Source organism: Bufo gargarizans, chromosome 2, assembly GCF_014858855.1.
Source record: "Bufo gargarizans isolate SCDJY-AF-19 chromosome 2, ASM1485885v1, whole genome shotgun sequence".
Lineage (NCBI taxonomy): Eukaryota > Metazoa > Chordata > Amphibia > Anura > Bufonidae > Bufo > Bufo gargarizans.
Window position 1 is genome coordinate 689174192 of NC_058081.1, and position 27123 is coordinate 689201314.

The 27123-nt window shown below is 44.7% G+C and overlaps 1 long non-coding RNA gene across 1 annotated transcript; it reads left to right on the forward strand.

Moving 5' to 3' along the window:
* The first annotated feature begins 3122 nt into the window (after positions 1 to 3122).
* On the forward strand, positions 3123 to 21965 carry LOC122928981. Its single transcript, XR_006387941.1, has 5 exons — positions 3123 to 3170; positions 3266 to 3327; positions 3506 to 3538; positions 19426 to 19598; positions 21801 to 21965. It is a non-coding gene; the product is annotated as an uncharacterized LOC122928981 (long non-coding RNA).
* The last annotated feature ends 5158 nt before the right edge of the window (positions 21966 to 27123 follow it).

The window sequence follows — 27123 nt, forward strand, 5'->3', positions numbered from 1 at the left end:
GCACATGCTGTACAGACTGTGCGAGCAGCAGCAGGCCATAGTGGAGTTTCAGCTGCAGCACGCACGGGTCAGTCGCACTGCGGAACAGCACCACTTCACCACCAATGACTGGGCCTCCATGCGAGACCTGTGTGCCCTGTTGCGCTGTTTTGAGTACTCCACCAACATGGCCAGTGGCGATGACGCCGTTATCAGCATTACAATACCACTTCTATGTCTCCTTGAGAAAACAATTAGGGTGATGATGGAAGAGGAGGTGGCCCAGGAGGAGAAGGAGGAGGAAGAGTGGTCATTTTTAGCACTTTCAGGTCAGTCTCTTCGAAGTGACTCAGAGGGAGGTTTTTTGCAACAGCAGAGGCCAGGTAAAAATGTGGCCAGCCAGGGCCCACTACTGGAGGATGAGGAGGACGAGGATGAGGAGGAGGTGGAGGAGGATGAGGATGAAGCATGGTCACAGCGGGGTGGCACCCAATGCAGCTCGGGCCCATCACTGGTGCGTGGCTAGGGGGAAACGCAGGATGATGACGATACGCCTCCCACAGAGGACAGCTTGTCCTTACCTCTGGGCAGCCTGGCACACGTGAGCGACTACATGCTTTAGTGCTTGCGCAACGACAGCAGAGTTGCCCACATTTTAACGTGTGCGGACTACTGGGTTGCCACCCTGCTGGATCCACGGTACAAAGACAATGTGCCCACCTTACTTCCTGCACTGGAGCGTGATAGGAAGATGCGCGAGTACAAGCACACGTTGGTAGACGCGCTACTGAGAGCATTCCCAAATGTCACAGGGGAACAAGTGGAAGGCCAAGGCAGAGGAGGAGCAAGAGGTCGCCAAGGCAGCTGTGTCATGGCCAGCTCCTCTGAGGGCTGGGTTAGCATGGCAGAGATGTGGAAAAGTTTTGTCAACACGCCACAGCTAACTGCACCACCACCTGATACGCAACGTGTTAGCAGGAGGCAACATTTCACTAACACAGTGGAACAGTACGTGTGCACACCCCTCCACGTACTGACTGATAGTTCGGCCCCATTCAACTTCTGAGTCTCTAAATTGTCCACGTGGCCAGAGCTAGCCTTTTATGCCTTGGAGGTGCTGGCCTGCCCGGAGGCCAGCGTTTTGTCTGAACGTGTATTCAGCACGGCAGGGGGCGTCATTACAGACAAACGCAGCCGCCTGTCTACAGCCAATGTGGACAAACTGACATTCATAAAAATGAACCAGGCATGGATCCCACAGGACCTGTCTATCCCTTGTGCAGATTAGACATTAACTACCTCCCCTCAGCCATATATTATTGTACTCCAGGGCACTTCCTCATTCAATCCTATTTTTATTTTCATTTTACCCTTATAATGCTGGGCAACCCAAAGTTGAATGAACCTCTCCTCTGTCTGGGTGCCGGGGCCTAAATATATGACAATGGACTGTTCCAATGTTGGGTGACGTGAAGCATGATTCTCTGCTATGACATGAAGACTGATTCTCTGCTGACATGAAGCCAGATTCTCTGTTACTGGACCTCTCTCCTCTGCCTGGCTGCCTGGGCCTAAATATCTGACAATGGACTGTTCGAGTGTTGGGTGAGGTAAAGCATGATTCTCTGCTATGACATGAAGACTGATTATCTGCTGACATGAAGCCAGATTCTCTTTTACGGGACCTCTCTCCTCTGCCTAGATGCCGGGCCTAAATATCTGACAATGGACTGTTCCAGTGGTGGGTGACGTGAAGCATGATTCTCTGCTATGACATGAAGACTGATTCTCTGCTGACATGAAGCCAGATTCTCTGTTACGGGACCTCTCTCCTCTGCCTGGCTGCCTGGGCCTAAATATCTGACAATGCACTGTTCCAGTGTTGGGTGACGTAAAGCATGATTCTCTGCTATGACATGAAGACTGATTATCTGCTGACATGAAGCCAGATTCTCTTTTACGGGACCTCTCTCCTCTGCCTAGATGCCGGGGCCTAAATATCTGACAATGGACTGTTGCAGTGGTGGGTGACGTGAAGCATGATTCTCTGCTATGACATGAAGACTGATTCTCTGCTGACATGAAGCCAGATTCTCTGTTACGGGACCTCTCTCCTCTGCCCGGATGCCGGGGCCTAAATATCTGACAATGGACTGTTCCAGTGGTGGGTGACGTGAAGCATGATTTTTATTTATTTTATTTTTATTTTAATTATTTTCCCTATCCACATTTGTTTGCAGGGGATTTGCCTACATGTTGCTGCCTTTTGCAGCCCTTTAGCCCTTTCCTGGGCTGTTTTCCAGCCTTTTTAGTGCCGAAAAGTTCGGGTCCCCATTGACTTCAATAGGGTTCGGGACGAAGTTCGGGTCGGGTACGGATCCCGAACCCGAACATTTCCGGGAAGTTCGGCCGAAATTCTCGAACCCGAACATCCAGGTGTTCGCTCAACTCTAAACTTTAGTTAAATAACAAATGTTAAGTCTTATAAAAGACCAATTTGTGGTTTGGAAACAGGAAACTTTTTTTGCTTGATGCAAAATCCACCTGAGCAAACGGCCAGACAGCTCCATTAAAGATGAATAACACACTTGTGAAATGTACATTGATCGTCAGGCCCTGAATGAGGGAACTGACCGGATATTTATACCAAATCTTCAGTAGATTACAAACAACATTGCGTAAAATTTTAACCATCACTTTGCTGCAGCAGCAGGGTATTTGTAGGGCAGACCTAAACAAGCCAGCAAAGTCAAAAGACATTTATGAGGGAGTCAATTTGTGTCAGCCTTCTAACTATCATGTATCAATGGCATGGGGAAAACAATGGCACTACAGCCTTCTCACATCCTTGTTGATGTAATTACTGATGTACAGGGAAGAGACAGAATTTGCACATTCTGTTTTGGCAAATATTTGTCTCAGAGTCCAATTACACCTAATTGGTAATGCATTGCCTAACTGAATATGGATTGCCTAACTAAATTGCCCATAAAAATCGGCATTTATTACTGATTGGTGAGAAATCTTGGAATAAGATGATCCAAACAGACAAAATGTTTAATTGTTGGGACTACACCTTGAGGAAGCCTCCAAAAACATTCTGATTGGCTCCTGGTCAGAAGAGCAGAGCTATAAATTCTGAAGGATCATCTTCTCATCTTAATCATCTCCTGAAGATCATTCACTGACAGGTAGCGTGCATATCCTTTAAATTTGTTTGGTGTATAATCTATTTGAAATATTAAATCTTAATATCTTATACTTTTTAACTTTTTGAATTCAAAAGGCGCAATTTTGCAACTTCTGCAGTGATGGCCACAATGACGACTCTTCTGTTATTTTGCTCAGGTATTACAAGAATAAAAAAAAAATCATTTAAAAACATTCATAGTTGTGTATTACAATAGGTATTAATAATTGATTATATTACTTTTTTATATAACTTTCTAGACATGATTTTATTTAGTAATTTTTTGGAAACAAAAAAGTTTTGACATAAAAAGTTAACCTAATATTTTTGTTTTAGTTATTACTTTAGGCTTTCTTTACGGTGTACAAGGTGAGTGAAGTTAAATATGTATTTACTGCTTAAGAGGGTTTTTTTTTGCACCTGCATTTTTTTTTTCTTGGGGGGGAAATTGCTAGCTTCAACTGTTAGTTAAATGTCTATGACAAATATGAAATGCAAGAAACATAAGAAATCTTTTTGCTAATTTTTATTCATTAAATGGCATTTTTTTTCTTTACGGCTTTATTTATTTTAGAATAATGCAGCATGCTGGAGCTCTTGGCACAGTTTTTTTCAATCTCCTTTACTTTAGAGGAAAAATGCCATTAGGAAAATGTAAGGCAGACTGGCCCAGATTTACTGATATTAACCACTTCAGCCCCGCAAGCTGAAACCCCCTTCATGACCAGAGCACTTTTTACACTTCGGCACTACACTACTTTCACCGTTTATCGCTCGGTCATGCAACTTACCACCCAAATGAATTTTACCTCCTTTTCTTCTCACTAATAAAGCTTTCATTTGGTGGTATTTCATTGCTGCTGACATTTTTACTTTTTATGTTATTAATCGAAATGTAACGATTTTTTTGCAAAAAAATGTCATTTTTCACTTTCAGCTATAAAATTTTGCAAAAAAAAAATACATCCATATATATATTTTTTGCTAAATTTATAGTTCTACATGTCTTTGATAAAAAAAAAATGTTTGGGCAAAAAAAAAAAATGGTTTGGGTAAAAGTTATAGCGTTTACAAACTACGGTACAAAAAAGTGAATTTCCGCTTTTTGAAGCAGCTCTGACTTTCTGAGCACCTGTCATGTTTCCTGAGGTTCTACAATGCCCAGACAGTAGAAACACCCCACAAATGACCCCATTTCGGAAAGTAGACACCCTAAGGTATTCAATGATGGGCATAGTGAGTTCATAAAACTTTTTATTTTTTGTCACAAGTTAGCGGAAAATGATGATGATTTTTTATTTTTTTCTTACAAAGTCTCATATTCCACTAACTTGCGACAAAAATTAAAAAATTCTAGGAACTCGCCATGCCCCTCACAGAATACCTTGTGGCGTAGTTATACTGCCCTGGCAATTTAGGGGCCCATATGTGTGAGAAGTACTTTGCAATCAAAATCTGTAAAAAATGACCGGTGAAATCCGAAAGATGCACTTTGGAATATGTGCCCCTTTGCCCACCTAGGCTGCAAAAAAGTGTCACACATCTGGTATCGCCGTACTCAGGAGAAGTTGGGGAATGTGTTTTGCAATTTTTTTATACAAAGTTGGCATTTGACCAAGATATTTTTCTCACCCAGCATGGGTATATGTAAAATGACACCCCAAAACACATTCCCCAACTTCTCCTGAGTACGGCGATACCAGATGTGTCACACTTTTTTGCAGCCAAGGTGGGCAAAGGGGCACATATTCCAAAGTGCACCTTTCGGATTTCGCAGGCCATTTTTTACACATTTTGATTGCAAAGTTCTTCTCACACATATGGGCCCCTAAATTGCCAGGGCAGTATAACTACGCCACAAGTGACCCCATTTTGGAAAGAAGACACCCCAAGGTATTCCGTGAGGGGCATGGCGAGTTCCTAGAATTTTTTATTTTTTGTCGCAAGTTAGTGGAATATGAGACTTTGTAAGGAAAAAAGAAAAAAAAAGAAAAATGATAATTTTCCGCTAACTTGTGACAAAAAATAAAAAATTCTAGGTACTCGCCGTGACCCTCACGGAATACCTTGGTGTGTCTTCTTTTCAAAATGGGGTCACTTGTGGCGTAGTTATACTGCCCTGGCAATTTAGGGGCCCATATGTGTGAGAAGTACCTTGCAATCAAAATCTGTAAAAAATGGCCTGTGAAATCCGAAAGGTGATCTTTGGAATATGTGCCCCTTTGCCCACCTTGGCTGCAAAAAAGTGTCACACATCTGGTAGCGCCGTACTCAGGAGAAGTTGGGGAATGTGTTTTGGGGTGTCATTTTACATATACCCATGCTGGGTGAGAGAAATATCTTGGCAAAAGATAACTTTTCCCATTTTTTTATACAAAGTTGGCATTTGACCAAGATATTTTTCTCACCCAGCATGGGTATATGTAAAATGACACCCCAAAACACATTGCCCAACTTCTCCTGAGTACGGCGATACCACATGTGTGACACTTTTTTGCAGCCTAGATGCGCAAAGGTGCCCAAATTCCTTTTAGGAGGGCATTTTTAGACATTTGGATCCCAGACTTCTTCTCACACTTTCGGGCCCCTAAAAAGCCAGGGCAGTATAAATACCCCACATGTGACCCCATTTTTTTTATAGACTTCCTGATCACTTCCCTGTCATTGATCACCCCTCTGTCATTGATCACCCCCCTGTAAGGCTCCATTCAGACGTCCGCATGATTTTTACGGATCCACTGATACATGGATCGGATCCGCAAAACACATGCGGACGTCTGAATGGAGCCTTACAGGGGGGTGATCAATGACAATGGGTTTATCACCCCATATAGACTCCCTGATCACCCCCCTGTCATTGATCACCCCCCTGTAAGGCTCCATTCAGACGTCCGCATGTGTTTTGCGGATCCGATCCATGTATCCGTGGATCCGTAAAAAATCATACGGACGTCTGAATGGAGCCTTACAGGGGGGTGATCAGGGAGTCTATATGGGTGATCACCCCTCTGTCATTGATCACCCCCCCTGTAAGGCTCCATTCAGACGTCCGCATGTGTTTTGCGGATCCAATCCATGTATCCATGGATCCGTAAAAATCATACGGATGTCTGAATGGAGCCTTACAGGGGGGGTGATCAGTGACAGGGGGGTGATCACCCTGATCACCCCCTGTCATTGATCACCCCGCTGTAAGGCTCCATTCAGATGTCCGCATGTGTTCTGCGGATCCGATCCATGTATCCATGGATCCGTAAAAATCATACGGACGTCTGAATGGAACCTTACAGGGGGGGTGATCAGTGACAGGGGGGTGATCACCCTGATCACCCCCTGTCATTGATAAACCCCCTGTAAGGCTCCATTCAGACGTCCCCATGTGTTTTGCGGCTCCGATCCATGTATCCATGGATCCGTAAAAATCATACGGACGTCTGAATGGAGCCTTACAGGGGGGGTGATCAGTGACAGGGGGGTGATCACCCTGATCACCGCCTGTCATTGATCACCCCCCCTGTAAGGCTCCATTCAGACGTCCGTATGATTTTTACGGATCCATGGATACATGGATCGGATCCGCAAAACACATGCGGACATCTGAATGGAGCCTTACAGGGGGGTGATCAATGACAAGGGGGTGATCACGCATATAGACTTCCTGATCACTTCCCTGTCATTGATCACCCCTCTGTCATTGATCACCCCCCTGTAAGGCTCCATTCAGACGTCCGCATGATTTTTACGGATCCATGGATACATGGATCGGATCCGCAAAACACATGCGGACGTCTGAATGGAGCCTTACAGGGGGTTATCAATGACAGGGGGGTGATCACCCATATACACTCCCTGATCACCCCCTGTAATTGATCACCCCCCTGTAAGGCTCCATTCAGACGTCCGCATGTGTTTTGCGGATCCGATCCATGTATCCATGGATCCGTAAAAATCATACGGACGTCTGAATGGAGCCTTACAGGGGGGGTGATCAGTGACAGGGGGGTGATCACCCTGATCACCCCCTGTCATTGATCACCCCCCCTGTAAGGCTCCATTCAGACGTCCGTATGATTTTTACGGATCCATGGATCGGATCCGCAAAACACATGCGGACCTCTGAATGGAGCCTTACAGGGGGGTGATCAATGACAAGGGGGTGATCACGCATATAGACTTCCTGATCACTTCCCTGTCATTGATCACCCCTCTGTCATTGATCACCCCCCTGTAAGGCTCCATTCAGACGTCCGCATGATTTTTACGGATCCATGGATACATGGATCGGATCCGCAAAACACATGCGGACGTCTGAATGGAGCCTTACAGGGGGGTTATCAATGACAGGGGGGTGATCACCCATATACACTCCCTGATCACCCCCTGTCATTGATCACCCCCCTGTAAGGCTCCATTCAGAGGTCCGCATGTGTTTTGCGGATCCGATCCATGGATCCGTAAAAATCATACGGACGTCTGAATGGAGCCTTACAGGGGGGGTGATCAATGACAGGGGGTGATCAGGGTGATCACCCCCCTGTCACTGATCACCCCCCCTGTAAGGCTCCATTCAGACGTCCGTATGATTTTTACGGATACATGGATACATGGATCGGATCCGCAAAACACAGGCGGACGTCTGAATGGAGCCTTACAGGGGGTTTATCAATGACAGGGGGTGATCAGGGTGATCACCGCCCTGTCACTGATCACCCCCCCTGTAAGGCTCCATTCAGACGTCCGTATGATTTTTACGGATCCATGGATACATGGATCGGATCCGCAAAACACATGCGGACGTCTGAATGGAGCCTTACAGGGGGGGTGATCAATGACAGAGGGGTGATCACCCATATAGACTCCCTGATCACCCCCCTGTAAGGCTCCATTCAGACGTCCGTATGATTTTTTACGGATCCACGGATACATGGATCGGATCCGCAAAACACATGCGGACGTCTGAATGGAGCCTTACAGGGGGGTGATCAATGACAGGGGGGTGATCAGGGAGTCTATATGGGGTGATCAACCCCCTGTCATTGATCACCCCCCTGTAAGGCTCCATTCAGACGTCCGCATGTGTTTTGCGGATCCGATACATGTATCAGTGGATCCGTAAAAATCATGCGGACGTCTGAATGGAGCCTTACAGGGGGGTGATCAATGACAGAGGGGTGATCAATGACAGGGAAGTGATCAGGAAGTCTATATGCGTGATCACCCCCTTGTCATTGATCACCCCCCTGTAAGGCTCCATTCAGAGGTCCGCATGTGTTTTGCGGATCCGATCCATGTATCAGTGTATCCGTAAAAATCATGCGGATGTCTGAATGGAGCCTTACAGGGGGGTGATCAATGACAGAGGGGTGATCAATGACAGGGAAGTGATCAGGAAGTCTATATGCGTGATCACCCACTTGTCATTGATCACCCCCCTGTAAGGCTCCATTCAGACGTCCGTATGCGTTTTGCGGATCCGATCCATGTATCCGTGGATCCGTAAAAATCATACGGACGTCTGAATGGATCCTTACAGGGGGGTGATCAATGACAGGGGGGTGATCAATGACAGGGGGGTGATCAGGAAGTCTATATGGGGTGATCAGTGGTTCATAAAGGGTTAATAAGTGACAGGGCAGTGTAGTGTGGTGTTTGGTGCGACTGTACTGAGCTGCCTGTGTCCTCTGGTGGTCGATCCTAACAAAAGGAACCACCAGAGGACCAGGTAGCAGGTATATTAGACGCTGTTATCAAAACAGCGTCTAATATACCTGTTAGGGGTTAAAAAAATCAGATCTCCAGCCTGCCAGCGAGCGATCGCTGCTGGCAGGCTGGAGATCCACTCGCTTACCTTCCGTTCCTGTGAGCGTGCGCGCCTGTGTGCGCGCGTTCACAGGAAATCCCGGCCCTCGTGAGATGACGCATATATGCGTGACTCTGCGCAGGGCTGCCACCTCCGGACCGCAGATCTGCGTTAGGCGGTCCGGAGGTGGTTAAAGATGGTATAAATTTAGAAATGTTGTCTAGACCTCAGGCTCGATGATAAATCTGGTGCAGAGATATATCAACTGTTTGGCCTACTTTGAAACAGATTTCATCCCAGAATTGTCGCACAAGCTGTCAAACATGTTGGAAAAAGTGTAGAAACCTTGCATGTTCCAAATTATGCCATTTTGTTTCAATTTTAGACAGATTGTTGCTGCAGACGTATTAGTTAATCTGGGCCACTGTTTAAAAAAAACACAAAAAAAGCAAAACAAAAGTGCTGGAAAACACAAGTGCCCAAAAAATTCTTGAGGTTATTCAGGCAATTTAGTAGCAAAAAAAAATGCTACTGCAAATGTGCATGTGTAGGGACCCCTACATAGATCTGATGTGGTATAGTTCTACCTTGGAAAATAATCTGAGCATTGTCATTTAGCAAGTTCCTAGTGGTATACCTTCTTACCTTTTCTCTTGACCAGGTCTGAAAAATGCAAATGTTTTTTGAAAAGTACAATTAATAACAATCCTAAATTTATATTGTGTTGCCCAATGTAAGTTTAATAGCTGTGTTGATTTATTTCTTAATATATCATTATAGGTTATATATCGTAGGCTTGCTTGTTAAATGGATAATCAGTATGCAGTAAGCTCCTCAGCTCCCCCTAGTGGTGGCTCCAGAAAGAGAGAATATTATATTGCTCTCTGCAGGGGATTTGGAGATCTGTACAAAATTCCAGCCACAGCAAATAGGAAGAAATAAAACTGTACAGAAGCTTGGACTTACTTAGATAAGAGAAATGGTTTTTATGGACTGAAATTCAATTTTAGCTTCTTAGAATCTGTCAGACAGAGAAAGCTGTAACACTCCTGTCCCCTTTAAATTCCCTTGTCCTTACTTTGGAACATTTTTCCTAAATTTATCTACAGATCTTTGAAAAAGAGGTTTTCTAGGATCAGCATATTGATGGCATTTTCTTAGAATACCCCATTATTGTCATATACGTGGGGTGCAACTCTTTGAACTCCTCGCTGATTAGCTGATATGAGTCATGATACAGTAGCTTTATTGTTTACATTGGCCCGTCTACTTGCACATCGTACATACTGTAGTGACAGAGCAGGGTATCATGTGAGTAGGACAAAGCTGCAATACGTTGCACCGTTGCCACTAAGAAGGCATGCTAGTAGATGACCCATAATAAAAATTGAATGGGCTGCAGTGTTCATACAAGAACACTTCAAACTTCTGATCAATAATGATGCTGAGTCAAACCCCCACCAATCTGATATTGATGGCCTATCCTAAGAACATGCCATGAAAACATATTTAATGAGTATTACTATATATTAACCCATATCTTGACCCTACCTTGCATATTATGTCATGGTTTTTAATTCAGCAATTTGAGATCTTCTACTTTTATAACATATTAGACATTAGAACTGTACTTGCTAAGGAGCATTTAAACTATGAAAGGGGGGCAAAACAAAAGGGTAATAATCCAGCAGTCCGAGTACCTCCCCCCTTCCCCCGGAACAATGCCAGAAGATGCCAGTAGCACAGAGGTTAAAAAATGACAAGATCAGAGTCTTGTCTACAAATGCTTGCAGTTTAGGGAATAAGATCAATTAACTTGAGTCTATAATGGCATCTGAGAATATAGATTTAGTGGCTGTTACTGAGACATGGTTCAATGGGAGTAATGACTGGGATATAACAATACCAGGGTTCTCTCTATATAGGAAAGACAGAGAAGGCAAGAAAGGGGGAGGGGTGGCCCTGTATGTGAAAGATAGCATAAAATCTAATTTAATACAATTTAGCGAGACCAATTTAGAGTCAGTTCGGGTTACCTTGCAGCTTGATAATCATAAGGTAACTTGTGTATGTTTGATATATAGACCACCTAGCCAAGTCACAGAATTAGATGATCTACTAGTTGAGGAAATAGCTAAAATGACATTGAAAGGGGAAGTTATCATTATGGGAGACTTTAATCTTCCTGATGTAAACTGGAAAACCAAAATAGCTAGTTCTGCCAGGAGTACAGCTATTCTAAATTCCCTACTGGGATTATCTCTACAGCAAGTAGTTAAGGAGCCAACCCGGAAGAAGGCCATTTTAGATTTAGTATTCACAAATGGGAATTTGATATCTGATATTACTGTAGGGGAAACCTTGGGATCTAGTGATCACCAGTCAGTGTGGTTTATTATAAGTACAGTGACTGAGTCACACCACACAAAAACAAAAGTTTTAGATTTTAGAAAAACTGACTTTTCTAAAATTAGATTAGTTGTATACGAGTCCCTATCAGATTGGAACAGTTTCAATGGAGTCCAGGAGAAATGGGACTACTTATAAGTGGCAATATTGAAGGCAACAGTTAATTGCATTAGGTTTGTTAGTAAAAGCAAAAAAAGGAAGAGACCACAGTGGTACTCAGCAGAAGTGGCCAAAATCATTAAAAACAAAAAGATAGCATTTAGTAATTATAAAAAAATTTAAAAAACGAGGATGACAGGCAAATTTATAAGATTAGGCAGAGAGAGGCCAAACAAGTTATACGAGCTTCTAAAGCACAGGCAGAAGATAAATCATCTCAGTCAGTGAAAAAAGGTGATAAGACATTCTTCAGATACATAAATGAAAAAAGGAAACTAAAACAAGGAATTACCAAATTAAAAACAAAACAAGGAAAGTATATGTAAGAAGATAAAGAACTAGCTGACTGCCTCAATAAATACTTCTGTTCAGTTTTTACAAAATAAAATGAAGGAAAAGGACCTCAGTTAGGAAGGAAGACTAATGAATATTTTGATGCAAGTGTCTTTACAGAGTAAGAGGTTCTAAGTCAGCTGTCTAAAATTAATACACATAAGTCACAGGGGTCTGATAGGATACACCCAAAGCTATTAAAAGAGCTTAGCGGTGAACTAGCAAAACCATTAACAGATTTATTTAACCAATCACTGGTAACAGGAGTCATCCCAGAAAATTGGAAATTAGCAAATGTTGTGCCCATTCACAAGAAAGGTAGTAGGTAGGAATCGGGCAACTATAGGCCAGTAAGCCTGACATCAATTTTGGGGAAATTAATGGAAACCATACTTAAGGAGAGGATTGTGGAACATCTAAAATCCCATGGATTGAAAGATGAAAAACAGCATGGGTTTACTTCAGGGAGATCACGTCAAACTAATCTTATTGACTTTTTTGATTGGGTGACTAAAATAATAGATGGTGGAGGTGCAGTAGACATCACTTATCAAGACTTTAGTAAGGCTTTTTATACTGTCCCACATAGAGGCTAATCAATAAATTGCAGTCTTTGTGCTTGGACTCCCATATTGTTGAATGGATTAGGCAGTGACTGAGGGACAGACAACAGAGGGTTGTAGTCAATGGAGTATATTCAGACCATGGTCTTGTTACCAGTGGGGTACCTCAGGGATCTGTTCTGGGACCCATATTGTTTAATATCTTTATCAGCGAAATTGCAGAAGGTCTCGATGGTAAGGCGTGTCTTTTTGCTGATGACACAAAGATTTGTAACAGGGTTGATGTTCCTGGAGGGATACACCAAATGGAAAATGAATTAGGAAAACTAGAGGAATGGTCAATAATCTGGCAACTAAAATTTTATGTTGATAAGTGCAAGATAATGCACCTGGGGCGTAAAAACCCAAGAGCAGAATATAAAATCAGTGATACAGTCCTAACCTCCGTATCTGAGGAAATGGATTTAGGGGTCATTATTTCAGAAGACTTAAAGCAAACCTTTCACCTGCATTTCACTTAATAAACTATCAAAAGTACCTTATAGATCATCTTCAGTGTGTTATCATACAGCCTTGTCCCTCTTTTCTGCCATCTATATGCCTGAAAAAATCGCCTTATAAAGTAATCTTTTCCTGCTCCACAAGTCACGATAAAAGTCAAGGGGGTAGCCCTTCCCTCACTTTAGGCTGTAACTCCCCTGCCCTAACCCCGCCTCTATGCACTCTAATTGACACCCGGCTCAGTTGCCGGGACCGCGCTTGTACAGGCGGCGCATGCGCCGTCGGCCTCAGTAGCAGCGCGATCCCGTCTATCGCGCGGTATCAAGCGCAATCCTGTAATGTGGACTTCCTACTGATCCTACCGCTTGGACTCCCACCAATCATGAGAATGGGAGCCTTGTACCCTGTGGAGCCCTCTAGAAATATACAGAGCGCCTGGTAAGAACTGAGCATCGCCACTCTACTCTCTTTGGGAGCACCGGAAATAGCCAAGCACACACAGGAAAGAACACTGACACTGGAGTATTTGAACAGGCGTGATCAGGAATTAAGACAGCAGGCAGGCTGGCTTCAGGGACAAACTTGACCAGGGCCCCATGTGGCTTGGCAACGAGGGGCAGAAGACCAGTCAGGATTCATCTGGAAGAGCCATGACAGACAACAATCAGCACACAGGATAGAACACTGAGCTATATTTCTATGTACCAACAGGGAGGCCAAATTACTGTATTATCAGGATGCACCCAAGCAGAAAAAAATTGTCAAACTGAATCAGGCATATGGATTCATGCAGATTTTTTGAGTAGGGGGCACAATGACAGGAAACGCTGGTTACCATGAAGCACGAGGAAATTCGGCTTTGTAGCGAATCGAATGTTCCCTGAAATTCGGATCGAAGTCTATATCAGATACTTCAATGTGCTCAACAGTAGTCATATCCCATACTGAACTGCTGCAGCTTCTATTGCCACTACCACTACTCTTCACAGCTGCACATTTACTACCTTTTTGGTTCCATATTGTGCTGCCTATGCTCTCACTACTACTGCCGCTACTTCCCATATACAACTGCGCATCTTGTGCCTCGTCTGTGAGGTTCCACATCCACACTCTACTACTGCTGCTCCCCTAAAAAAAATGAGAAAAATTGGATGCTTGTTCAGAACAAGCCACAGCTTCTTCCAATATTACTGTGTGTATAAACGGAGACAGTCATCTGACTTCAATAAGGGACACGTTTTTGAGTATCTTTTTTTTTAAGTATAACAGATCCAAAAGTATGGTGTTTTTGTAAACTCCCTTATTTGTTAACCATGCCCAATTTACAGGTGAAACTCGAAAAATCTTGAATATCATGCAAAAGTCCATTTATTTCAGTATTTAGAAAATTAAAAGGAATTGCATTAATGCAGTTTAAAATTAGAATTTTGTAAAAAAGGTTCAATATTCTAGGCTCAAAGTGTCACAATCTAGTAGTCAGCTAATTAATCCATACCCCCTAAGCAAAGGGTACCTGAAATTGTGACTTTGGGGTTTCATAAGCTGTAAGCCGTAATCATCCAAATTATAACAAAGGCTTGAAATATCTCACATGTAATGAGTCTATCTCATATATATTAGTTTCACCTATTAAGTTGTATAACTGAAATAAATAAACTTTGCACAATATTCAAATTTTTTCGAGTTTCACCTGTACTAGTGATGATCGAGCATCAAAGTATTCGGGTGTTCGGCCCGAACACATTGCTATATTCGTGTGATCGACGAGCACCCCAGTATAATGGAAGTCAATGGGAGACAACCAGGCACCGCCTGCTCTGAAGAGGGGAGGGTGCCTGGTCCATTGGAAAAGGTCAGAAAGTGACAGAAACACCACTGAAATGGATCAGGAACAGCATGGGGACAATGTCTCGATGCATCTTGGACTCCCAAGTCGCTGCTGTGAACCATGTTGTCCAAGTAGTGCGCCACTTTTACAGACTGACAAAAATACGCCCAAAACCCCCCTAAAAAAATCTATTTTACAGGAAAAATTGTTAGGAAACATTCTTTCCTGTATATTTACTTGTAAATAAAGTGCGAGTGCTGCCAAAAAATACAAGGAAGAGGCACTCCGAACAGCCTGTATGTCATATAAAGGAGGGCCTCATTCACATTGTGGTACAATTTTTCAAGTAGTAGGACTCCTACACTCATAAAGCCTATGCACTAAGTGAAAAGGCTGCCAAAAATTACAAGGAATCGAGACTGCAATACACCCTTTATTGCACAAAAAGGAGGGCGTCATACACACCCTTGAAAAATTATGATTGGTGGCCTGCTGGTGACCCTCAAAAACATTTGGAGCAAGGGCTTGCTGATCTGACCATCCAGAAAATGAGGGGCGAGGGCCTGCTGCTGAGTTGACCCTCAAACATTTGGAGCAAGGGCCTGCTGGTCAGTTGATGCTCTAAAACAGGCATTCTAAAACTGCGGCCCTCCAGCTGTTGCAAAACTACAACTCCCAGCATGCCCGAACAGCCTACAGGTATCAGCCTACAGCAGGACATTGTGGGAGTTGTAGTTTTACAACAGCTGGAGGGCCACAGTTTGAGGATGCCCGCTCTAAAACATTATATGCGAGTGCATGCTGTACAGCTGATGCTCTAAAACATTATATGTGAGTGCATTTTGTTCAGCTGACGCTCTAAATCATTATATGCGAGTGCCTGCAGGTGAGCTGTCGCTCTAAAAAATTATATGCAAATGCATGCTGTTCAGCTGATGCTCTAAAACATAATAAGCGAGTGTCTGCAGGTGAGCTGATGCTCTAAAACATTATATGCGAGTGCCTGCAGGTGATCTGACGCTGTAAAAAAATATATGTGAGTGCCTGCAGGTGAGCTGACGCTCTAAAAAATTATGTGCATGCTGTTCAGCTGACGCTCTAAAACATTATATGTGAGTGCCTGCAGGTGAGCTGACACTCTAAAACATGATATGCGAGTGCCTGCAGGTGAGCTGACACTGTAAAAAATTATATGCAAGTGCATTCTGTTCAACTGACGCTCTAAAACATTATATGAGAGTGCCTGCAGGTGAGCTGGCACTCTCAAACATGATATGCAAGTGCCTGCAGGTGAGCTGACGCTCTTAAAAATTATAAGTGAGTGCATGCTGTTCAGCTGACGCTCTAAAACATTATATGTGAGTGCCTGCACGTGAGCTGATGCTCTAAAACATGATATGCGAGTGCCTGCAGGTGAGGTGACACTCTAAACAAATTATATGTGAATGCATGCTGTTCAGATGAGGCTCTAAAACATGATATACGAGTGCCTGCAGGTGAGCTGACGCTCTAAAACATGATATGCGAGTGGCTGCATGTGAGCTGATGCTCTAAAACATGATATGCGAATGCCTGCAGATGAGATGACGCTCTAAAAAATTATATGCGAGTGCATGCTGTTCAGCATGCACTTGCATGTGGAGTAGGATAAGTGGGGGTTGGAGCCAGTACCATAGCTTCTGGCGGAGACCCTGAAGGACGTAGAGCCCACAATCCTGGCTGTGGGTAACACCTGTGCCATCCCAGGGTACGACTCACTCGCGGCCTCCACAACATTCAACCAGTGTGCAGTCAGGGAAATGTATTGTCCCTGGCCACCAGCACTTGTCCATGTTTCCTTGGTGAAGTGGACCTTCTCAATAAGTGCGTTGGTCAGGGCACGGGTGATGTTCTGGGAAACATGCTGGTGTAAGGCGGGCACGGCATACCATGAAAAATAGTTGCCGACATCAGGCTGCAGAAGGCCTCAGTGTCCACAAGCCTAAATGGCAACATTTCAAGGGCTAGTAATTTCGAAAGATGCACATTTAGGGCTATGGCCTGTGGGTGGGTGGGTATTTGCGCTTGCGTTCAAATGCCTGTGTTATGGACATTTGGATGCTGCGCTGGGACAGGGAAGTGAATGTTGTTGCAGACGGTTCATGTAAAGGTCCAGGTGCAGGGCGAGGGGCATCCAGGCCAGCACCTTCGACAGGGGATTGGTTAGCAGTGTGTAACACAGGGGATGAGAAGGCAGTGGCAGACCCAGATTGTGGACCCATGCGTTCCGCCCACTAATAAGAGTGCTTGGATGCCATGTGGCGGATCATGCTGGTGGTGGTGAGGTTACTAATGTTCATGTCCCGGCTCATTTTGGTTTGGCACAGGTTGCAACTACCACTCTTTTGTCGTCTGCACTTTCCTCAAAAAAGCACCATACTGTGGAACACCTACCCCTTGGCAAGGTAGATTTGCGCATGGTTGTGCTCAGTGTCACGGTATCGGGCCTGTTTGGTGTGGGCCGACTTCTCCGTTTTGCAACCCCACTGCCTCTTCCAGCTTGTTGTGGTGCTACGGATCCCTCCCTCTCTGTACAGCTGTCCTCACTTGGCTTTTCACCTTCCCATGTTGGGTCAGTGACCTCATCGTCCACCACCTCCTCTTCCACTTCCTCACTCTGCTTATCCTCCTGACTTGACCTAACCACAACCTGAGTGATTGGCAACTGTGTCTCATCATCATCCTCCTCGTGAGCGAATGGTTGCCGTTCACCACCGTCATCTTCTTGCAACTGTCAAGGTTCAAGAGCTTGGGAATCAAGGCACAATATCTCAGGTCCCTCTTCAAGCATGCTGGACAAGAAGGCCAAATCTAATAGTGTCGCTGGAAAGACCTCCTCGGAATATCCGAGTGTGCGATCACTCGTTTGGCAAGCCTCTCCATGGTGGGAGGAAGGATGATCAGAGTGAGGATTCGGTTGATCAGACTCTTGGCTACAGAGACTGGACCTGGTGGAAGAGAGGGTGGTACTTAGCTGACTGGAAGCATTATCTTCAGCAATCCAACTGACCAACTGTTCACACTGGTCCGACTTGGACAGTGTTGTCCTGCACCGCCCAGCTAAGTTGGACATGAAGCTGGGTACGGTGGATTTTTTTTTCTGGTGCACTGGCAGCAGACACAGTTTCATTGTGCCCAGGGCCACGGACTCTGCGTGCACTATCAGCATCACGCCCACTTCCCCGTCCCTTAGTACTCGCCTTCTTCATAAGAGACTGGACCTGGCGGAAGAGAGGGTGGTGTTTAGCTGACTGGAAGCATTATCTTCAGCAATCCAACCGACCAACTGTTCGCACTGGTCCAACTCGGACAGTGTTGTCCTGCACCGCCCAGCTAAGTTGGACAGTTGGATTTATTTTTTTTGGTGCACTCGCAGCAGACACAGTTTCATTGTGCCCAGGGCCACGGACTCTGCGTGCACTATCAGCATCACGCCCACTTCCCATCCCTTAGTGCTCGCCTTCTTCATAATAATGGTTTTGTCACAAGATGTGGCGCAGATTATTATACTGTCCACTAAAGACACAGTTTTCTGATGCTAGACAGTATATGTCACATAAACCCACAGAATATGGACTCTAGATTAGGCCCAGATTCATGGAATTTGAAATACAGACATTGTTTTCGGATGCCGTAAAGTATATGTCACATAAACCCACAGAATATGGACACTATATTATGCTCAGATTAATGGAATTGGAAATACAGACAATGTTTGCAGATGTAGTTCAGTAATTTTTACACAAAGCCACACACTATGGACACTAGATTATTAAATACACAGTCTGCGGATGATGTATATGTCACTAATAGGTATAAAATAAAAATATATTGCTGCTGTCAAACACACACACAGTAGTCCTTAAAATGACTTTGGGGTCTTTGAAAAGCTTTTGGTAGTAAAAAAAAAAAAAAGGTAATTTCTCTCCCTGCACTATCTGTCCCTTCCTCAGCACTGTCCCTGAGACTGCAGGAGTTAAATTGATTGCTGCTCAAAAACACACACAGACACACAGTAGTCCTTAAAAGGACTTTTGTGTCTTGGAAAAGCTTTCTCATAAGAAAAACTGTGAAATTTGCTACCTACTCTGGTTTTCCCTTCCTACTCTCTGCTCTCCCTGTCTACGTGTGACCCGAACCTGCGTCATCGGGTGCTATATACGTGATGACGTGTTACGGCCAGCCAATCACTGTAATGCCAACAGCCAACATGGCTACTGGCATTACAGTGAGGGCAGTACTTACCTGCACCTTGATTGGCTGCTTACAACCCATGAAACATGCGGGGCGGAGACTCGAGCATGGCTCTTAAGCACATGTGGTACTCGTTGAAGTACCGCCATGTGCCGAGCATAGTAATGCTCGAGCTGAACAGATATTCGGCCGAGCATGCTCGCTCATCACTAACCTGTACTTTTGCTGTCATTGCAAAGGGAGAAAGAGAGAGAGAATAAAAAAAAAAAAGACAGTAATGAAGAAAAATCAAGACCTAGGAGACTTCAAAGTGTCATATACCAATTTTCAGGCCAATTGGAGCAGTTTTGATTCAAGTTGAATTTAAGTAATACGATTTTCACATGTTCTTTAATAGCTAGTGTCAACTAACTAATGACTTTTTCTACAGGTCAAGATTGCCCTGTTGGAGCTGAAATGTCAGAATGTTATGGTTGTTGGTCTGAATGTCCAGTGCCTGATATATCTTGTATCCAAGCTTGTACAACTGGCTGTGTATGTACACAGGCTGGATATCTAATAGGTCCTGATAACAAATGTATCCCAAAGGAAGACTGTCCATAGGTAAGCCAGCACCAGATCTCTATGTGATCCATATATTCAATGTCATCAAAGCTCTGCTCTGTGCCAGTATGTAGAGCTACAGCATATGCAACGTCTGCATTTGTTAAGGAACAGAAGTTCTTCTTCTGGTCCTTATTCTTTGTCTTCCTCTTCTCCCTTTTCTTTTATTGTCCTCCTTCCTTTCTCCTTTTTACTCATCTTTTAATGTCCTCTTTCCTCTTTTTCTCCTCATTCTCCTTCTCCATCTTCATTTCTTTCTTTTCGTTCTCCATCTTCTTTTCCTTCTTTTAATTCTTCTTCATCTTTTTTTCCCCCTACTTTTTCTTTGTCTTCTCTATCATTTTGTGGTTCTTTGGAATTATAAACTATTTTACTATGTTCATCTTTACACTATTTCTTTCTTTCTTCTCTTAATTGTTACCCTTCATCTTCTTCTTTATTATTTCCTCAGTCTTCTTAATCTTTTTCTTCTTAGCATCCCATTATATTGTTCATGCCTTCTGCTGCCCTGCTACTTCATGGCATAGACACCACTCCATTCATCCTGTGTCTGTCACATGTCAAGTACCCCAGCTTTGTGTCTAATAGGGACATTCTGCAGCTGATAGTTTTCAAGGTGTTAGAGTGGTCTCAAGGCTTCTCTGCAGCGAAGTCCAGATCTGTGCATAGGGATTAAATGATGAATACCAGGGAACCCAAATGCAAACTGGTTGGTTGACAAAGTAGTTCCACGCCTCCTGAATGTAACACCTCCTTTTTCCTTCTTCCTTTTCATTTCCTTCCTTCATATTCATTGCACTCCATTTTCACTCATCTTTTGCCTTCTTTATATCTTTTGCAATTTTTTTTTCTCTTGCTGTTTTGCTCAATCAGGACTCTTTTTTGCACTGTTTCTCTTTTTCCTATCATCTTAATCTGCTTTCTCTTATTCTTCTGTTTACAGTAGCTGTGTAGGCTCTGGTGCTTGTAAATGCACATGATAAGTGTGGGCCCTGTTACCATTTTTGTACTGGAACTTATGAGCTTCTAGGTATACCTTCTTTATCTTCACCTTCATCTTCTTTTAGTCAGTGAGATGTCCAACATTCTGTGCTAATTAATTTTATAATAAATTATATTGAACAGAGCTCAATTTTTCTGATAGAGAGTTCCCATTCAATCGTACGTCTCAATGATAGACTTCTGGCTGCTGCAATCACCACCTGGGGGAGCTCAGGAGCAAAATACATATTGTTTACACACTGAATTCAGCAAGGATGACTCAGGAGACTCCTTAGCTCCCTCTAGTGGTGGCTGTAGGCAGTCAAGATTTTATCATTTAACATTCTATGTCTATGCAAAGGATTTTTTGTTCTAGATTACATAAATGAAGCTAGAACATCTAAAAGTGAATATTCACAGTAAAATCTTGATTTTCTCTTTTTTTCTACATTGAGTTATTATGTATGTGGATTCAATATACTCTGTTAAAGGGGTTGTCTCACTTCAGTAAGTGGCATTTATCAATTTATCATGTAGAGAAAGTTAATACAAGCCACTTACTAATGTATTGTTATTATCCATATTGCTTCCTTTAGCTGGCTGGATTAAATTTTCTATCACATTATACACTGCTCGTTTCCATGGTTAAAGACCACTCTGCAATCAATCAGTGGTGGTCATGCTTGCACAATATAGGATAAAGCACTAGCCTATGTGCACTCCCACGGTCCCGGCCAACAGAGAGGCTGATGCTTTTTCCAATAGTGTGCAAGCACGACCACCACTGATAGATTGCAGGGTGGTCTGTAACCATGGAAGCAAGCAGTGTATAATGTGATGTAAAACGTAATCCAGACAGCAAAGGAGGCAACATGAAGAATCACAATACAGTAGTAAGTGCCTTGTATTAACTGTCTCTACATGATAAATGCCACTTGCTGAAGTGAGACGACCCCTTTACGTTATCTCCTCCCTATGGTTTTCTAGCTGTAGTAAAACTATAACTCCTAGCATGTCCTGACTGATGCAGACTTAGGGTTATAGTTTTGCAACAGCTGGAGTGCCATACCGGTAGGTTGATGATCACATTTTTTTTTTTTTTTTACTTAGATCCTATACCACCTCTGTTTTCTATGAAAAGTGATATAAAATAAGTTATTAACTTCCTAAAAATAAAATAAAAATCCTGTATATTAATTATTTCTGCACTACTTCTCACAGGTGAAATAATAAGATGAAGGCAAGAAACCTCTGATCAAAAGGACCACGACATTGACGTCTCAGAGAAGATTTGTTCCTAGTCCTGATAAAAAATATGGCTAAAATAAAATTGCATGTGTAAAATTTCTAACTATTATACCCAATAAACCATTGATAGCATCGTAATAGTGTGGAGTAATTTAAACCGCCTCTCCCATTACTGACAAGACCAAAACCTCTGGCGGCCTGTTCTCCAGCAAAGGTGTAGGTCACAGAGGTGGGACTTGCACCTGTCACATATTTTTGGCATACACTGTAGTAACTGACAACTATGGTAAATTCACTGCCACTACAATGCAATGCTCCTCCTACACTAGACTCAGTTTATATTGCACTGGTGATGACTAATGATGACTGAGCACCAAAGTATTAGGATGTTCGGGCCGAATACATTGCTATGTTCGTGTACTCGGCCGAGCACCCAAGTATAATGGAAGTCAATGGGAGACAACCAGGCACCCCCTGCTCTGAAGAGGCGAGGGTGCCTGGTCCATTGGAAAAGGTCAAGAAGTGACAGAAACAACACCGAAATGGATCGGGAACAGCATGGGGACAATGCCCAAACCCCCCCCAAAAAAAATCTTTTTTATAAGAAAAATTGTTAGGAAACATTCTTTCCTGTATATAAAATTGTGTATAAAGTGCAAGTGCTGCCCAAAATTACAAGGAAGAGGCACTCCGAAACAGCCTGTATATCACATAAAGGAGAGCCTCATTCACATTGTGGTACAATTGTTTATGTAGTGGGACTCCTACACTCATAAAGCCTATGCACTAAGTGAAAGGGCTGCCAAAAATTACAAGGAACCGGCACTCCAAAACACCCTTTATTACACAAAAAGGAGGGCGTCATACACACCCTTGAAAAATTATGATTGGTGGCATGCTGGTGACCCTCAAAAACATTAGGGGCGAGGGCCTGCTGCTGAGCTCACCCTCTAAAACATTATCTGCGAGTGTCTGCAGGTGAACTGACGGTCTAAAAAATTACATGCGAATGCATGCTGTTCAAATAACGCACTCAAACATTTGATGCGAGTTGAGGGTCTGCAGTTGAGCAGACCCTATTAAAAAAATTAGAGTGGAGGGAATATATACAATCTGGATGAAGAGGAGGAGAAATCAAGATTAGAGTTGAGCGAACACCTGGATGTTCGGGTTCGAGAAGTTCGGCCGAACTTCCCGGAAATGTTCGGGTTCGGGATCCGAACCCGATCCGAACTTCGTCCCGAAACCCCATTGAAGTCAATGGAAACCCGAACTTTTCGGTACTAAAAAGGCTGTAAAACAGCCCAGGAAAGGGCTAGAGGGCTACAAAAGGCAGCAACATGTAGGTAAATCCCCTGCAAACAAATGTGGATAGGGAAATGAATTAAAATAAAAATTAAATAAATAAAAATTAACCAAAATCAATTGGAGAGAGGTCCCATAGTAGAGAATCTGGCTTCACGTCACCCACCACTGGAACAGTCCATTCTCAGATATTTAGGCCCCGGCACCCAGGCAGAGGAGAGAGGTCCCGTAACAGAGAATCTGTCTTCATGTCAGCAGAGAATCAGTCTGCATATCATAGCAGAGAATCAGGCTTCACGTCACCCACCACTGTAAGAGTCCATTTTCATAAATTTAGGCCCAGCACCCAGGCAGAGGAGAGAGGTCCCGTAACAGACAATCTGGCTTCATGTCAGCAGAGAATCAGTCTGCATGTCATAGCAGAGAATCAGGCTTCACGTCAGCCACCAATGCAACAGTCCATTGTCAGATATTTAGGCCCAGCACCCAGGCAGAGGAGAGAGGTCCCGTAACAGACAATCTGGCTTCATGTCAGCAGAGAATCAGTCTTCATATCATAGCAGAGAATCAGGCTTCACGTCAGCCACCAATGCAACAGACCATTGTCAGATATTTAGGCCCAGCACCCAGGCAGAGGAGAGAGGTCCCGTAACAGACAATCAGGCTTCACGTCAGCCACCAGTGCAACAGTCCATTGGCATATATTTAGGCCCAGCACCCAGGCAGAGGAGAGAGGTCCCGTAACAGAGAATCTGGCTTCATGTCAGCAAAGAATGAGTCTGCATGTCATAGCAGAGAATCAGGCTTCACGTCAGCCACCACTGCAACAGTCCATTGTCATAAATTTAGGCCCAGCACCCAGGCAGAGGAGAGAGGTCCCGTAACAGACAATCTGGCTTCATGTCAGCAGAGAATCAGTCTTCATATCATAGCAGAGAATCAGGCTTCACGTCACCCACATCAGTAAGAGTCCATTTTCATAAATTTAGGCCCAGCACCTAGGCAGAGGAGAGAGGTCCCGTAACAGACAATCTGGCTTCATGTCAGCAGAGAATCAGTCTGCATGTCATAGCAGAGAATCAGGCTTCACGTCAGCCACCAATGCAACAGTCCATTGTCAGATATTTAGGCCCAGCACCCAGGCAGAGGAGAGAGGTCCCGTAACAGACAATCTGGCTTCATGTCAGCAGAGAATCAATCTTCATATCATAGCAGAGAATCAGGCTTCACGTCAGCCACCAATGCAACAGTCCATTGTCAGATATTTAGGCCCAGCACCCAGGCAGAGGAGAGAGGTCCCGTAACAGACAATCTGGCTTCATGTCAGCAGAGAATCAGTCTGCATGTCATAGCAGAGAATCAGGCTTCACGTCAGCCACCAATGCAACAGTCCATTGTCAGATATTTAGGCCCAGCACCCAGGCAGAGGAGAGAGGTCCCGTAACAGACAATCTGGCTTCATGTCAGCACAGAATCAGTCTTCATATCATAGCAGAGAATCAGGCTTCACGTCAGCCACCAATGCAACAGTCCATTGTCAGATATTTAGGCCCAGCACCCAGGCAGAGGAGAGAGGTCCCGTAACAGACAATCTGGCTTCATGTCAGCAGAGAATCAGTCTGCATGTCATAGCAGAGAATCAGGCTTCACGTCAGCCACCAATGCAACAGTCCATTGTCAGATATTTAGGCCCAGCACCCAGGCAGAGGAGAGAGGTCCCGTAACAGACAATCTGGCTTCATGTCAGCAGAGAATCAGTCTTCATATCATAGCAGAGAATCAGGCTTCACGTCAGCCACCAATGCAACAGTCCATTGTCAGATATTTAGGCCCAGCACCCAGGCAGAGGAGAGAGGTCCCGTAACAGACAATCTGGCTTCATGTCAGCAGAGAATCAGTCTTCATATCATAGCAGAGAATCAGGCTTCACGTCAGCCACCAATGCAACAGTACATTGTCAGATATTTAGGCCCAGCACCCAGGCAGAGGAGAGAGGTCCCGTAACAGACAATCAGGCTTCACGTCAGCCACCAGTGCAACAGTCCATTGGCATATATTTAGGCCCAGCACCCAGGCAGAGGAGAGAGGTCCCGTAACAGAGAATCTGGCTTCATGTCAGCAGAGAATCAGTCTGCTTGTCATAGCAGAGAATCAGGCTTCACGTCAGCCACCACTGCAACAGTCCATTGTCATAAATTTAGGCCCAGCACCCAGGCAGAGGAGAGAGGTCCCGTAACAGACAATCTGGCGTCATGTCAGCAGAGAATTAGTCTTCATATCATAGCAGAGAATCAGGCTTCACGTCACCCACCAGTGCAACAGTCCATTGGCATATATTTAGGCCCCGGCACCCAGACAGAGGAGAGGTTCATTCAAATTTGGGTAGCCTCGCAATATAATGGTAAAATGAAAATAAAAATAGGATTGAATGAGGAAGTGCCCTGGAGTACAATAATATATGGTTAAGGGGAGGTAGTTAATGTCTAATCTGGACAAGGGACGGACAGGTCCTGTGGGATCCATGCCTGGTTCATTTTTATGAACGTCAGCTTGTCCACATTGGCTGTAGACAGGCGGCTGCGTTTGTCTGTAATGACACCCCCTGCCGTGCTGAATACACGTTCAGACAAAACGCTGGCCGCCGGGCAGGCCAGCACCTCCAAGGCATAAAAGGCTAGCTCTGGCCACGTGGACAATTTAGAGACCCAGTAGTTGAATGGGGCCGAACCATCAGTCAGTACGTGGAGGGGTGTGCACACGTACTGTTCCACCATGTTAGTGAAATGTTGCCTCCTGCTAACACGTTGCGTATCAGGTGGTGGTGCAGTTAGCTGTGGCGTGTTGACAAAACTTTTCCACATCTCTGCCATGCTAACCCTGCCCTCAGAGGAGCTGGCCGTGACACAGCTGCCTTGGCGACCTCTTGCTCCTCCTCTGCCTTGGCCTTGGGCTTCCACTTGTTCCCCTGTGACATTTGGGAATTCTCTCAGTAGCGCGTCTACCAACGTGCGCTTGTACTCGCGCATCTTCCTATCACGCTCCAGTGCAGGAAGTAAGGTGGGCACATTGTCTTTGTAGCGTGGATCCAGCAGGGTGGCAACCCAGTAGTCCGCACACGTTAAAATGTGGGCAACTCTGCTGTCGTTGCGCAGGCACTGCAGCATGTAGTCGCTCATGTGTGCCAGGCTGCCCAGGGGTAAGGACAAGCTGTCCTCTGTGGGAGGCGTATCGTCATCGTCCTGCCTTTCCCCCCAGCCACGCACCAGTGATGGACCCGAGCTGCGTTGGGTGCCACCCCGCTGTGACCATGCTTCATCCTCATCCTCCTCCACCTCCTCCTCATCCTCGTCCTCCTCGTCCTCCAGTAGTGGGCCCTGGCTGGCCACATTTGTACCTGGCCTCTGCTGTTGCCAAAAACCTCCCTCTGAGTCACTTCGAAGAGACTGGCCTGAAAGTGCTAAAAATGACCCCTCTTCCTCCTCCTCCTCCTCCTGGGCCACCTCCTCTTCCATCATCGCCCTAAGTGTTTTCTCAAGGAGACATAGAAGTGGTATTGTAACGCTGATAACGGCGTCATCGCCACTGGCCATGTTGGTGGAGTACTCGAAACAGCGCAACAGGGCACACAGGTCTCGCATGGAGGCCCAGTCATTGGTGGTGAAGTGGTGCTGTTCTGTAGTGCGACTGACCCGTGCGTGCTGCAGCTGAAACTCCACTATGGCCTGCTGCTGCTCGCACAGTCTGTCCAGCATGTGCAAGGTGGAGTTCCACCTGGTGGGCACGTCGCATATGAGGCGGTGAGCGGGAAGGCCGAAGTTACGCTGTAGCGCAGACAGGCGAGCAGCAGCAGGATGTGAACGCCGGAAGCGCGAACAGACGGCCCGCACTTTATGCAGCAGCTCTGACATGTCGGGGTAGTTGTGAATGAACTTCTGCACCACCAAATTCAGCACATGCGCCAAGCAAGGGATGTGCGTCAAACTGGCTAGTC